The 11032-nt window shown below is 41.1% G+C and overlaps 1 long non-coding RNA gene across 1 annotated transcript; it reads left to right on the forward strand.

The window, feature by feature from the left end:
- The first annotated feature begins 534 nt into the window (after window positions 1-534).
- LOC117017784 (uncharacterized) lies at window positions 535-11032 on the forward strand. Its single transcript, XR_004422127.1, has 3 exons — window positions 535-626; window positions 10338-10427; window positions 10534-11032. It is a non-coding gene; the product is annotated as an uncharacterized LOC117017784 (long non-coding RNA).

The raw sequence follows: 11032 nt of genomic DNA on the forward strand, positions 1-11032 counted from the left end.
ACTAGGAAAGTACAGATAAGGTGGGTCCTAAACCCAGCCCCAGAAACTTGCCAGCTTTTACATTCAGCCCTGACTCACACTCACGGATGTGGTGGAGGAGGCTGTGGAGCAATCCCCGGAACCGGGCCTCATGCCCGATTGGTCTGAATCCCTGTGCTCAGCTGGTGTGAATGAGCCTGGATTCCCGGATGTTCCCGGGGGCTTTCTAGGGATTGGTCGGCCTACAGGTAAGAGGGAAAGGCTTGTATGGGACGAACGGGCCTTGGAGAGCAGGAGGATGGGGGTTTAGTCCTGAGTCTGTTGCTTGCTTTGCTAGTCATGTGACTTGAGCAAGTCCCTTCTCTCTGAACATCACTGTAGAGGACACAAGGGAGGGGAATCCTCTGATCTCTTCCACGCTTTGGCCACCTGGACCTTCCGATCCCCCAGAGGCACCTCCATCTCTCTCTGTTCGGAGCATATGCCCACCTGGAACACGCCCTCACTCCATTTCCTACCCCACTCACTTGGCTGTCTCCTTCATGGCATGTCTTTCATAGTCCAGGCTACCTCGTTGGGAGAGAGCACTGAGAAGAAGACAATATGGAGTGGTGGGGACTGTGGAAAACTGGAGTGAAGCCATTCAGGTGTTTTTAAAACACGGTTCTGTCCAAAACAGTTGTCTGAGGTTGAATTTGTTCCTGACACTAGGAATTTGCAATCTCTGGCTTACAGACATGGAAAGCCCCATCCAGAGGCTCTCCTGGTGTTTTACAGTCTCCCTTTTGTAACACTTATAATTTTATGGTAATTATTTATCACAGCCTTTCCCACTAGGCTGTAAACTCCATTTGGTCAGGCACCTAACTATTTTATCCTCAACTCTATTCCTCGCCTTAGCACAGAACTGGCCCATAGTAGGTGCTCAATAAATATCTGTAAAATTAGCAAATGAGTGGATGCTTAATAAGCAATTGTTGAGTGACTTCATCTCAGAGTCCTTTGGTGATGCTGTTTGAGTTTATTTTATTCCATTCTCTGGGCCTGAAAAAATTGCAGCACCAGCCTCACAGCTAATGATTTAAATTCTTTAGACCCCAGTTTACCCACTTTGTTTGACTCGGTGTTATCATCTGCTCAAGTCCTTAACATTTTTCAAATTATGTTCTTCAGCTCCTTCAGTGCTGTTTAGATTGGGAAAGGCAACTAACAACTCTGAAGTCATCAGCTCTCTTGTTCATCCAGGGAAGTTAACAGGAACACTTGAACCACCTTACGTATATATTCTGAGATCTTTCAAGACCTTTCAAATCCATGGTCTTCTTTTTGTGAAGTAGGCTGGAAAAGCATATGCATCCTTATCATATAATGAGAAAAACTGAGACTTGGAGAAGTTAGAACTACATAGAGATCTACAGTAACAGAAGCTTCCCTAAGACAGATGTAATGGTACCTGAGACAGATGTTAATCATTAATGGCCTTCTTTCCACTGAGCTCCAACTCTGCCTCAGAATCCTACTTAACACAGTGTTCTAGTTAGTTACCACCAATTAGTTGAAGTTGACACTGAGATGAATGATCCTTGCTTCTACTATTAGGCAGTTTTATAGAAACAAAAAAGGTTGTTTTATTTTTCAAGAGGGTCTGAGGCTCATGGGTTATCAATACCATCTCACTCCGCCCACTGGGAACCTCAGTGGTATCATTATGCTCCTCTGCCTGCCTCCCCCATTTCATTCACCTTTCAGTCTTTCTGATCTTGTCTGTCCTGATCTTGCCTGAAGTATGTTAGAAAGAAGAGAGGCCTCCGGGACTTCAAGGGAGTCCCAGAACAGGACCTCTTGAATCCTGGTCATGTCTGTTTTTACTCTAGGTCTTAGCTTCTGCCAACCCCCACCTCCATCTAGTGACGTCAGATGCAGACAAGGCACTGAACTATCTCAGTGCAGCGCTGGGTCTCACCACAAGGTGGCGCTGTAGCCTCCGTTGCTTTTGTTTTTATCTTCATGGAAAATGGCTAAATTGGCACAGTCACTCAGCAAGTAAAACTGTGACTATTGTGTGGCTTCCCAATTTAAATAGATGATTTAATTAACTATCCTGTTTCAATTTCTATCAGGTTTCAGCCAGTTACAAATAATTTTATGTCCCTGCTGTGCCTTTAAAATAATGGCAGTATGCTATACTAGAAGGACAGGGGCTCTAAACCCTAACCCTAACCTTAAACATATGGACTTTCCAGAACTTTCTGCCATACCCAAGCTTCCTTCTTCTAAGCTCTCTGAAAAAGAGGCAAAATTGAGGCAATAATCTGGTTTCTCCTTCCTCTTGTAAAACTCTAGGAGCCCTAGGCCCCTCTTGCCCTTAGGTGATATTGCTTTCATTCTGTTCTGTTTTTGGCTGTTTGGTATATGCAGTGAGGTCGTGGAAAGGCAGGGCTTGGCCTTTAGGTTGCTCCTAAAGTCTTCTGGAGAGCTTTCCAGCAAAAAATAAAATAAAAGCTCCCCTCACTGGAGGAACCCTCTCTCCCTCTCTCCTCCTTTACTCCTTTATCTCAGGTGCGGTGGGGTGACCTGGCTTTCCTCAGTCTCCTTCGCTGTTCACATCACTATGCCTTTGTTCAGTCTCGCCCTCATCCTAGCTCAGGCTGTGAAATCCTACCCAACCTTCAAGGCCCAGCTCTAAGCTGCTTCCTCCATGAAGTCTTCCTGGAGCTTCCCAGGCTCATGCATCTCTTTTTTCATAGCTCTTTGCTTGTTCTGATGTTATCACACTCTCTTTGTATTGTACTTATTTGTGTGTATGTTTTCCGGTTCAGATCTCTTTGTTCTTTTAAAAAATAATTAAATTGTATAGCTTCAGTTAAAGCTCTGCCTTTCAACCTTTCTTCCTGCCTCTCCAGAGGTAACTACTGTTTTGAAATTTCCATTTACCATTCCTGTTTATTTCCATACTTTGTTTATTCATATGTATGTACCCATGAACATTTTTATTTCTGTTTCTCAGTCTCTCTGTCTCTCTCTCTCTCTACACACACACACACACACACACACACACACACACACACAGATTTGGGTGCTTTAAAAATGCATATAAATGGAAGCAAACTGTAAAATTCTTTGCAATCTGTTTTTTTCACTCAACATTCTATTTTTGAGACTTACATAGCTATAAGAGTTCCATATAAGACTTACATGGAACTTACTTTATAAATTCCATAACACATGATACGGCTATAAAATAAGTTCCATAACTCCTAAGAATAACTGCTTACCTGATATTCAGTTATGTTTTTCCTTCTCTTTTTTGTTGTTACAAATAGTGCTGCAAAGAACCTTCTTATATCTATCCTTTTGTGCATATGTGTAGGAGTTTCCTTAGGGTAAGTACCTAGGAGTGGAAATATTTAAAGCTGCATGAATATTTCTACCTTTACTAGATATGACCAAATTCTATCCAAGTATTTGTACTAATTTATACTGCCACCAGTAATGCAAATCAATCAATCAATCAATCAATCAATCAATCAATCAATCACACTTCTTCATATCCTCTCTAACACCTCCTGTTTTTAGCCTTTTTTCATGTTGGCCAATCTGATATACAATAAAATTTTTAATTGTCTATTTCCTTTATGACTATTGAGGTGGAGCATCTTTTTATATGATTGTTGGACCTTTAGATTTCCTCACTTTGAATTGCCTGTTCATATCCTTTACCACCTTTTCTGCCCTATTGGGTCATTTTTTTTCTTATTGAATTATAAGAACTCTTTATATATTCTGGATGCTTATTTTTTGTGTGTGTGCACATGTTTATTCCCTGTCCTCACAGACTTCATAGTCAAATGAAGAGGAAAGGTAATAGAATATGGTGAGTGCTATGAGAAGTACCGAGGCTAAAGGAACACGGGAAGAGCTCGTAAGCCAGATTTTAGGGGGAGTGGGAGGCTTCCTGGAAGTGACATTTAATCCAGGCGGGATGAGGCAGCCAGTTGGGGAACTGAGCTTTATCTTCTTCTTTTTATGTCCTCAACAACACTATCCACACAGTATCTTCCACTTGTTGAGCATTATTTAGTGTTTGTGGAAGTGAAATGGAATTTCAGGCAGAAGAGAGATTTGGGGCAGCTAGGTCCTTGTAGTATCTTTAAAATTTACTCATTTGAAGAGTCCAGGGGAATTCAGCTTCCTCTGTGCAGTGTTGGGACTTCTTGAATCTTAGAACTGATCTGGACCTAAGAGGGCATCGAATCTAATCTTTCCCCAGTGCTGGAATCCCCTGTATAAAATCTTAGGTAAGCGGTTCACCTGCTTCTGCTGTTGAGTCTCTGAGGCTGAGAAGTTCATGCCTTCGTGAGGCATCCCAACCAGATTAACTGGTTGTTAGAAATCTCTCATACAGTGTTGGGCTCCATGTCCCTTCCACCCATTGTTTCCTCTCTGCCCCTTAGAAACACAAAAAATCTCTCTCTTTTCACCTGATCACCATTCAAGTACCTCAAGATAATAACCTTTGAGTCTCCTTTTCTCTAAATGAAGCAGTCCTACTCCAGTCAAACTCCGTGTTGTTCTGAGGCATTCATGGCTCACCTTTTCCAACTCAACGAGATTTTGTGACTGAGCATTGGGGTGGGTGAGCAGACTGGACTTCTCTTGAGGAACCCGGGAAGAAAAGGTCGTCCTGGGGGCCTACACACATGTGGGACCATACCTGCCTTGGGCTGTGGTTATTAACCCTGACTGTCTGTTAGAACCACCTAGGGAAATTTTCTCTTATTAAGCTGTAAAGAATTTTGTTGTAAATCACACATCTTTCATTGTAGTTTTTAAAAAGTATATTTTTAATTTAAATGAAATTCACTCTTTTTTTAGTGTTTAGTTCTATGAGTTTTGATTAATGTAGTCATGTAATTGCCACCATAATCAAGACACAGGAAACTTCCATCATCCCGCAAAATTCCCTCTTTCTGTCCATTTGTAGTAAACTTTCTCCCTAACCGTTAACCCCTGGCGACCACTGATTTGTTCTCCATTATTATAGTTTTGTGTTTTCCAAAAATGTCATATAAATGATATAATACAGTACCAAGCCTCTTGAGTATGACTTCTTTCTTCAACTTTGTTATTCTATTTCCAAATTATTTTGGCTATACATGTTCCTTTGCCTTCCTAAATTTTAGAATGATCTTGTCAATATCTGCAAGAAATATTGCTGGAATTTTGATTGGAATTGTGTTGAGTCTATTGGTTAATTTGGGGAGAGTTGACTTTTTAACAATTTTGAGTCGTCTATCTATGAATCCAATATCTTTCTCCATTTGTTTAGGCCTTTGATTTCTCTAATTGGTGTCTTGTAGTTTTCAATAGGCAGATCCTGCCCATATTTTGTTAGATTTGTACCTCAGCATTTCATTTTTTCTTTATTTCTCAGCGTTTCATTTTTTTGATGCTATTATAAATAGCATTGTAAGAATTCAATTTGTTCATTGTTACTATATAGAAATACAATTGAGTTTTATATGTTGATCTTGTACCCTGTGACTTTGCTAAATAAATTTATCACTTCTAAGAGCTTTTTTGTAGTTAGTGTGAAATATTATATGTGGAACATCACGTTGTCTAAGAATAGGAGCAATTTTATTTCTTCGTTTCCAACCAACCTGTATAATTTTCCTCCCTCTCTCCCTCCCTCCTTCCTTTCCCTTCTTTGTTCTCTTTCACCATCGCCCTTTCCATCTCCTTTTTCTCCATTCTCCACCCTTATTGTGCTTGCTAGGACAATGTGGAATAGGAGTAGTGAGAGTGGACATCCTTGCCTTTTTTCCTGATCTTAGGGGGAAAGCTTCCTTGCCTTTTTTCCTGATCTTAGGGGGAAAGCTTTCAGTCTTTCACTATTAAATAGTTAGCTGTAGGTTTTTTTTTTTTTAAATTATTTTTATTTTTATTGGGGAATATTGGGAAACTGTGTTTCTCCAGGGCCCATCAGCTCCAAGTCAAGACATTGTCCTTCAATCTAGTTGTGGACGGCACAGCTCAGCTCCAAGTCCAGGAGCCGTTTTTAATCTTAATTGCAGGGAGCACAGCCCACCATTCCATGGGGGAATTGAACCCGTAACCTTGTTGTTGAGAGCTCGCGCTCTAACCAACTGAGCCATCAGGCCACTCCCCTGGCAACTCAGCAGCAGCTCATTGTCTTCAATCTAGTTGTGGAGGGTGCAGCTCACTGGCCCATGTGGGAATCGAACCGGCAGCCTTCGGAGTTAAGAGCATGGATCTCTAACCGCCTGAGCCACTGGGCCAGCCCTATAGCTTATCTTTTTATCTTAACAGTCTTTTGCAAAGTTTTACATTTTGATGAGGTCCAATTTATCAATTTTTCTTTTTGTGAATTGTACTTTTGGTGTCAAGTATGAGAACTTTTTCCTTAGCTCTAGATCCTGAAGAGTTTCTCCTATGTTTTTAAAGTTTTATAGTTTTACATTTTACTTTATCATCCATCTAGAGTTAATTTTTATATAAGGTGGGAGATTTGGGTTAAAGTTCATTTTTTTTTGTGTATAGATGTCTGATTACTTTGGTACCATTTGTTTTATTAAAGTTTAATTTAATTTTTTTAGTCAAGCAGAAATAATTAGTCTAATGAGCAGGGAGCAGTACCAATGTCCCAAATGTGTCCTTCTCTAACTTAATGCTTCCCAGACCTTCATGTACATGTCACCTGGGGATTTGTTAATGCAGCTTCTGATCCAGCAGGTCTAAGGTGGGGCTGAGACCCTGCGTTCTCTTTTTTGGTTTTCCAGCACCATTTGTTTTAATTTGAAATTCCCTAATGACATATGATGTTGAGCATCTTTTCATGTGTCATTTTTACATCAGTATATCTTTGGTGAGGTATTTGTGCATATCATTGGCTCATTTTTAAATTGGGTTGTTCATTTTCTTTTTGTTGAGTTTTAAGAGTTCTTCGCATGTTTTGGATAATAGTCTTTTATTAAATGTGTCTTGTACAAATATTTTCTTCCAGTCTGTGGCTTGTCTTCTCATTTTCTTGATATTGTCTTTCGTAGTGCAGACATTTTTAATTTTAATGAAGTCCATCTTATCAATTATTACTTGCATGGATTGTGCCTTTGGTGTTACATCTAAAAAGTCATCACCATAACCAAGATCACTTAGATTTTCTTCTAAGAAAATCTAGAAGAATCTAGAAGAAAATCTAGATTTTTTTCTTCACACGTACAATTTTTCCCCCCCTGAACCATTTGAGAGTCAGTTGTAGACATGATACCCCTTTACCCCTAAATACTTCGTTGTGTTTTCTAAAAAACAAGGACATTATCTCACAAAATCACAACAAATCAGGGCATTGACACTGATATAACACTATTTTCTAATGTACAGACCGTACTCAGATTTTGCCAAGTGTCCCAATGAAAAGAAAACCCCAGATCATGTGTTGCATTCACTTGTCATGTCTCTTTAGTTTCTTTTCATCTTGAGCAGTTCCTCAGTTTTAAAAACTACTCCTGGGGTCTCAGTCCATGATTTCTATTTAAGTGGTTAGAGTTGAGGTTTGCCCATTGATAGGTTAAAACACAAACGGAAGAAAAACTCTCCAGTTGGTTCCAGTGTGCAGTCAGGATTGAGAAACCCCTGGCTTTGGGATTTAGAATAAGGGTTGAGTCCCTGCTGGGTGAGATTTAATTAGGTGAGACTTGAATGATGGTTAGTTAGGCCAAAGGCACAGACTCAGATATAAATTCAGATGCCAGCTTTGTCTTTTACTATCTGTGATTTTGGGCCCTTTCCTTTACTTCTATGAGTCTCCGTTTCTTCCTCTGTGAAACCTAGTAATAAATCTCACTATATGCAGGATTCTTGTGAAAATAAAACTAACCAATATATTGAAAAACGCTCAGCCCAACGCTTAGCTCATAGTCAGTAGCTGCCATAATATTAGTATGGCGTGTTAGTGTTAGCATCTATATTATTATTAAAGGGGCAGGGCATTTTGGCAGAAGTAAAGCTGTTGAGGCAGGAATAGTGAGTTATATAACTGACATCTCTTCACTGACGTTGAGGACGGTGTCTGATTCATCTTTGGCCTCCTCAGTGCTGAGCTACGTGTAGGGTGTCGTTCAGGGCAGGCTGGTAAGAGTCACCTATGGGGTGGGCAGGGGACGAGTACTCTACCAGACGAGTAGTGTCTAAAATCAATGGGAGGTGTGGGTGGTTTTCAGCTGGTGTTGTGAGGAACACTAGGAGAAGTATGAGGCCCTTTGTAGGAGCTGGGGGAGGGCGGTCGTGCTGTGGCAAAGTGTACCAGGCTCTGGGACTCCCCTCCACGTGCTTCTGTTTTAAACATATACTGGGGGTCCGTGGGAGAGTTTATTTAAATCACAAACTCACAAGATTAGATGGTGGCCATGAATTTCCTTTCCAAGTCATAACTTTCCCCAAGATTGCAGGATGTGACTCTGGTCCAACAGCTGGCTTGGTTCTCTTCTTTGCTGGGCCTGGGAGTGAGGCCCAGTCAGCTACTGGTGGCTTCCCTGCTGTGGGAGGCTGAATAATGAACCCCCAAAACATTTACATCCTAATCCCCAGACCCTGAATGTTATTTTATATGGGACTTTGCAGATGTGGTTAAATTAAGGAGTTTGAGATGCGAGATTATTCTGGATTATCCGGGTGGGCCCAATGTCATCACAGACGTTCCTGTAAGGGGGGGTGGGATTTGACGCAGAAGAAGGCAATGTGACCACAGAAGCAAGATGCTCCACAGCATCTTGTTGGCTTTGAAGGTGGAAAAGGGGCCATGAGTTGCAAAGAATGCAGTTTTTAGAAGCTATAAAAGGCAAGTAAACGGATTCTCTCCTAGAACCTCTGGCGGGAGCGCGGCCTTGCTGACATTTTGATTTCAGCCCAGTGAAATTGATTTCAGATTTCTGACCTTGGAGTCAAAACTGTAAGAGAACAGATGTGTGAGTTTTTCATTTTATTTTTTTCATTTTCCAATGAAATTTAATAAGAAGGAAAATTTCATTAAAAATTGTTAAGTAACAAAAGCAGGCTATAAAAGTATACGTACACAGTTTGCTCCCCAAATAATTATGTACGCTTGTGCCTGCGTGTGTGTGCACTGGGAAGTGTTACACGTGCATACAATAACATACATGAAATCTGGAAAGAAAACTGTTAGTAAGGCTTATCTCTGAATGCTGGATGACTTAAAACTACTTTTCAGTAGTAACCATGTTCCCCTCTAGATGGGACCGCTCAGCTCCTGTTTGAAAGTCAACACAGAAGAAGCAGAGATGAGACACAAAGTTAGAACAAGGGAGTCTTGATATCCTTTGGGTGTCAGCAGTAGCGCATTGCCCTTCCCACAATTTTGTTGTATTTACAAATGGGTTACTTCGTTTTTTGCTGGCTTCATTTTCCCTTATGTAGATTGAAACAGCGTTTCTATCACTTGAATCAAATTTGTGTGTTGTTACAGCAGCCGTAGGGAGCTAATACACCTGCCCTCTCCCCATCTTCACCCCACTCCCTTCTTGGAGCAGTTGGATGTTCACCATACTGCTCTTTTTCGGTTCTCTCTCTCTCTCTCTCTCTCTCTCTCTCTCTCTCTCTCTCTCTCTCTGTTTCTCTCTGTCTCTCTCTGTCTCTGTCTCTGTCTCTGTCTCTCTCTCTCTCTCTCTCTTTAGTTCCAGCTATACAAAACAATGTAATAGTTAGACATTTATACCCCTCACAAAGTGATAATCCCCCTTGCCCAATAACCATACTGCTCTTGATTTGTTGACCATAATGTGGATTCTGGTTGAGATTTGTTCTATCACCTCTTCTCTAGTACAAAATACTGAAACAATTCAAAAATGGAAAGAATGAGCCAGATGTTTTGGGTTTCATGATTCAGCTGATTCTGAATCATTGTATTTGATGGATTTTTTTCCATCAAATACAATGACTTAAAAAAAAAAAAAACCACACAAAACTAAGCAGCTAATGTAATACTGAATCGAACTATAGTTAACGATACTGTATCATATACTTGGAAAGCTGCTAAGAGAGTAGACCTTAAAGGTTCTCACCACATACAAAAAAAATTAATTATATGAGGTGATAGCGGTGGTTAGCCTTATTGTGGTAATCATTTTGCAATATATACATGTGTCAAATTATCACGTTGTACACCTTAAGCTTACACAATGTTATATGTCAAATTACGTCTCAATAAGGCTGAGAAATACTGAATCGACAAAATTGACTAGTTTTATATAATTCAGTTTTATATAATTTTTCCCTTCAAAATGATTGTTTTAACATGTAATTTCTTTCTTTCTCACTAGATTAACCAAATTTACACTCACTGAAGTTGCTTATTTTTGCCCTGAGTTCTGTGATGGCCCCTGCTCTGTCCCAGGTGAATCTGAAGCCAGGTAACTCCCTGGAGTGTCTGTGCTCCCACCCCAGCTGGGCAAAGGAAAATTTCCCAGGAAGAGGGTGTGACAATGCTTGTAAGGTGATTAGTGTTTCTTGCTTCAGAGAAACCTGAGGAGGTGGCGCCAGCCTCTTAGACTGAACACCTAAATCGGGCAGGCGAAAACATGCCTGGGCCTGAGTCAGCTGGAGGAACGGAGGAGGGTCATCCACGCTCCTTCCCAAATCTCTGCATCATGGAATGGGGCTGACCACGTGGATCACGTGAGGACGGTGAGCACAGGGCTGGGGGGACACTTACCTAAGGTCACGAACTGTGACTGTGGTTGAGAATCCTGCGGCTCTACCCTCCACCCCAGGCTGCCTCTTGGGTGGCAAATGCTTCTTGAGCACCAGCTGTGTGCAGGATGCAATGGCGCTCCAACTTGTCTCTGTACTCTCTGTATCTTGCTGTCTGCCCTGCACAATTTGCTCCTTTCTCCTGGATCCGTATCACTGGTCTTTCTAGATATCACCTGGATCACTCTCCTGGAGAGCCTTCGCTGAGCGCCTGCTTCCTAAGACACAGCGCCCATTCAGTGCCTTTTCTGGAAGCTCTAAAGCA

Source organism: Rhinolophus ferrumequinum, chromosome 25, assembly GCF_004115265.2.
Source record: "Rhinolophus ferrumequinum isolate MPI-CBG mRhiFer1 chromosome 25, mRhiFer1_v1.p, whole genome shotgun sequence".
NCBI classification, from domain to species: Eukaryota; Metazoa; Chordata; class Mammalia; order Chiroptera; family Rhinolophidae; genus Rhinolophus; species Rhinolophus ferrumequinum.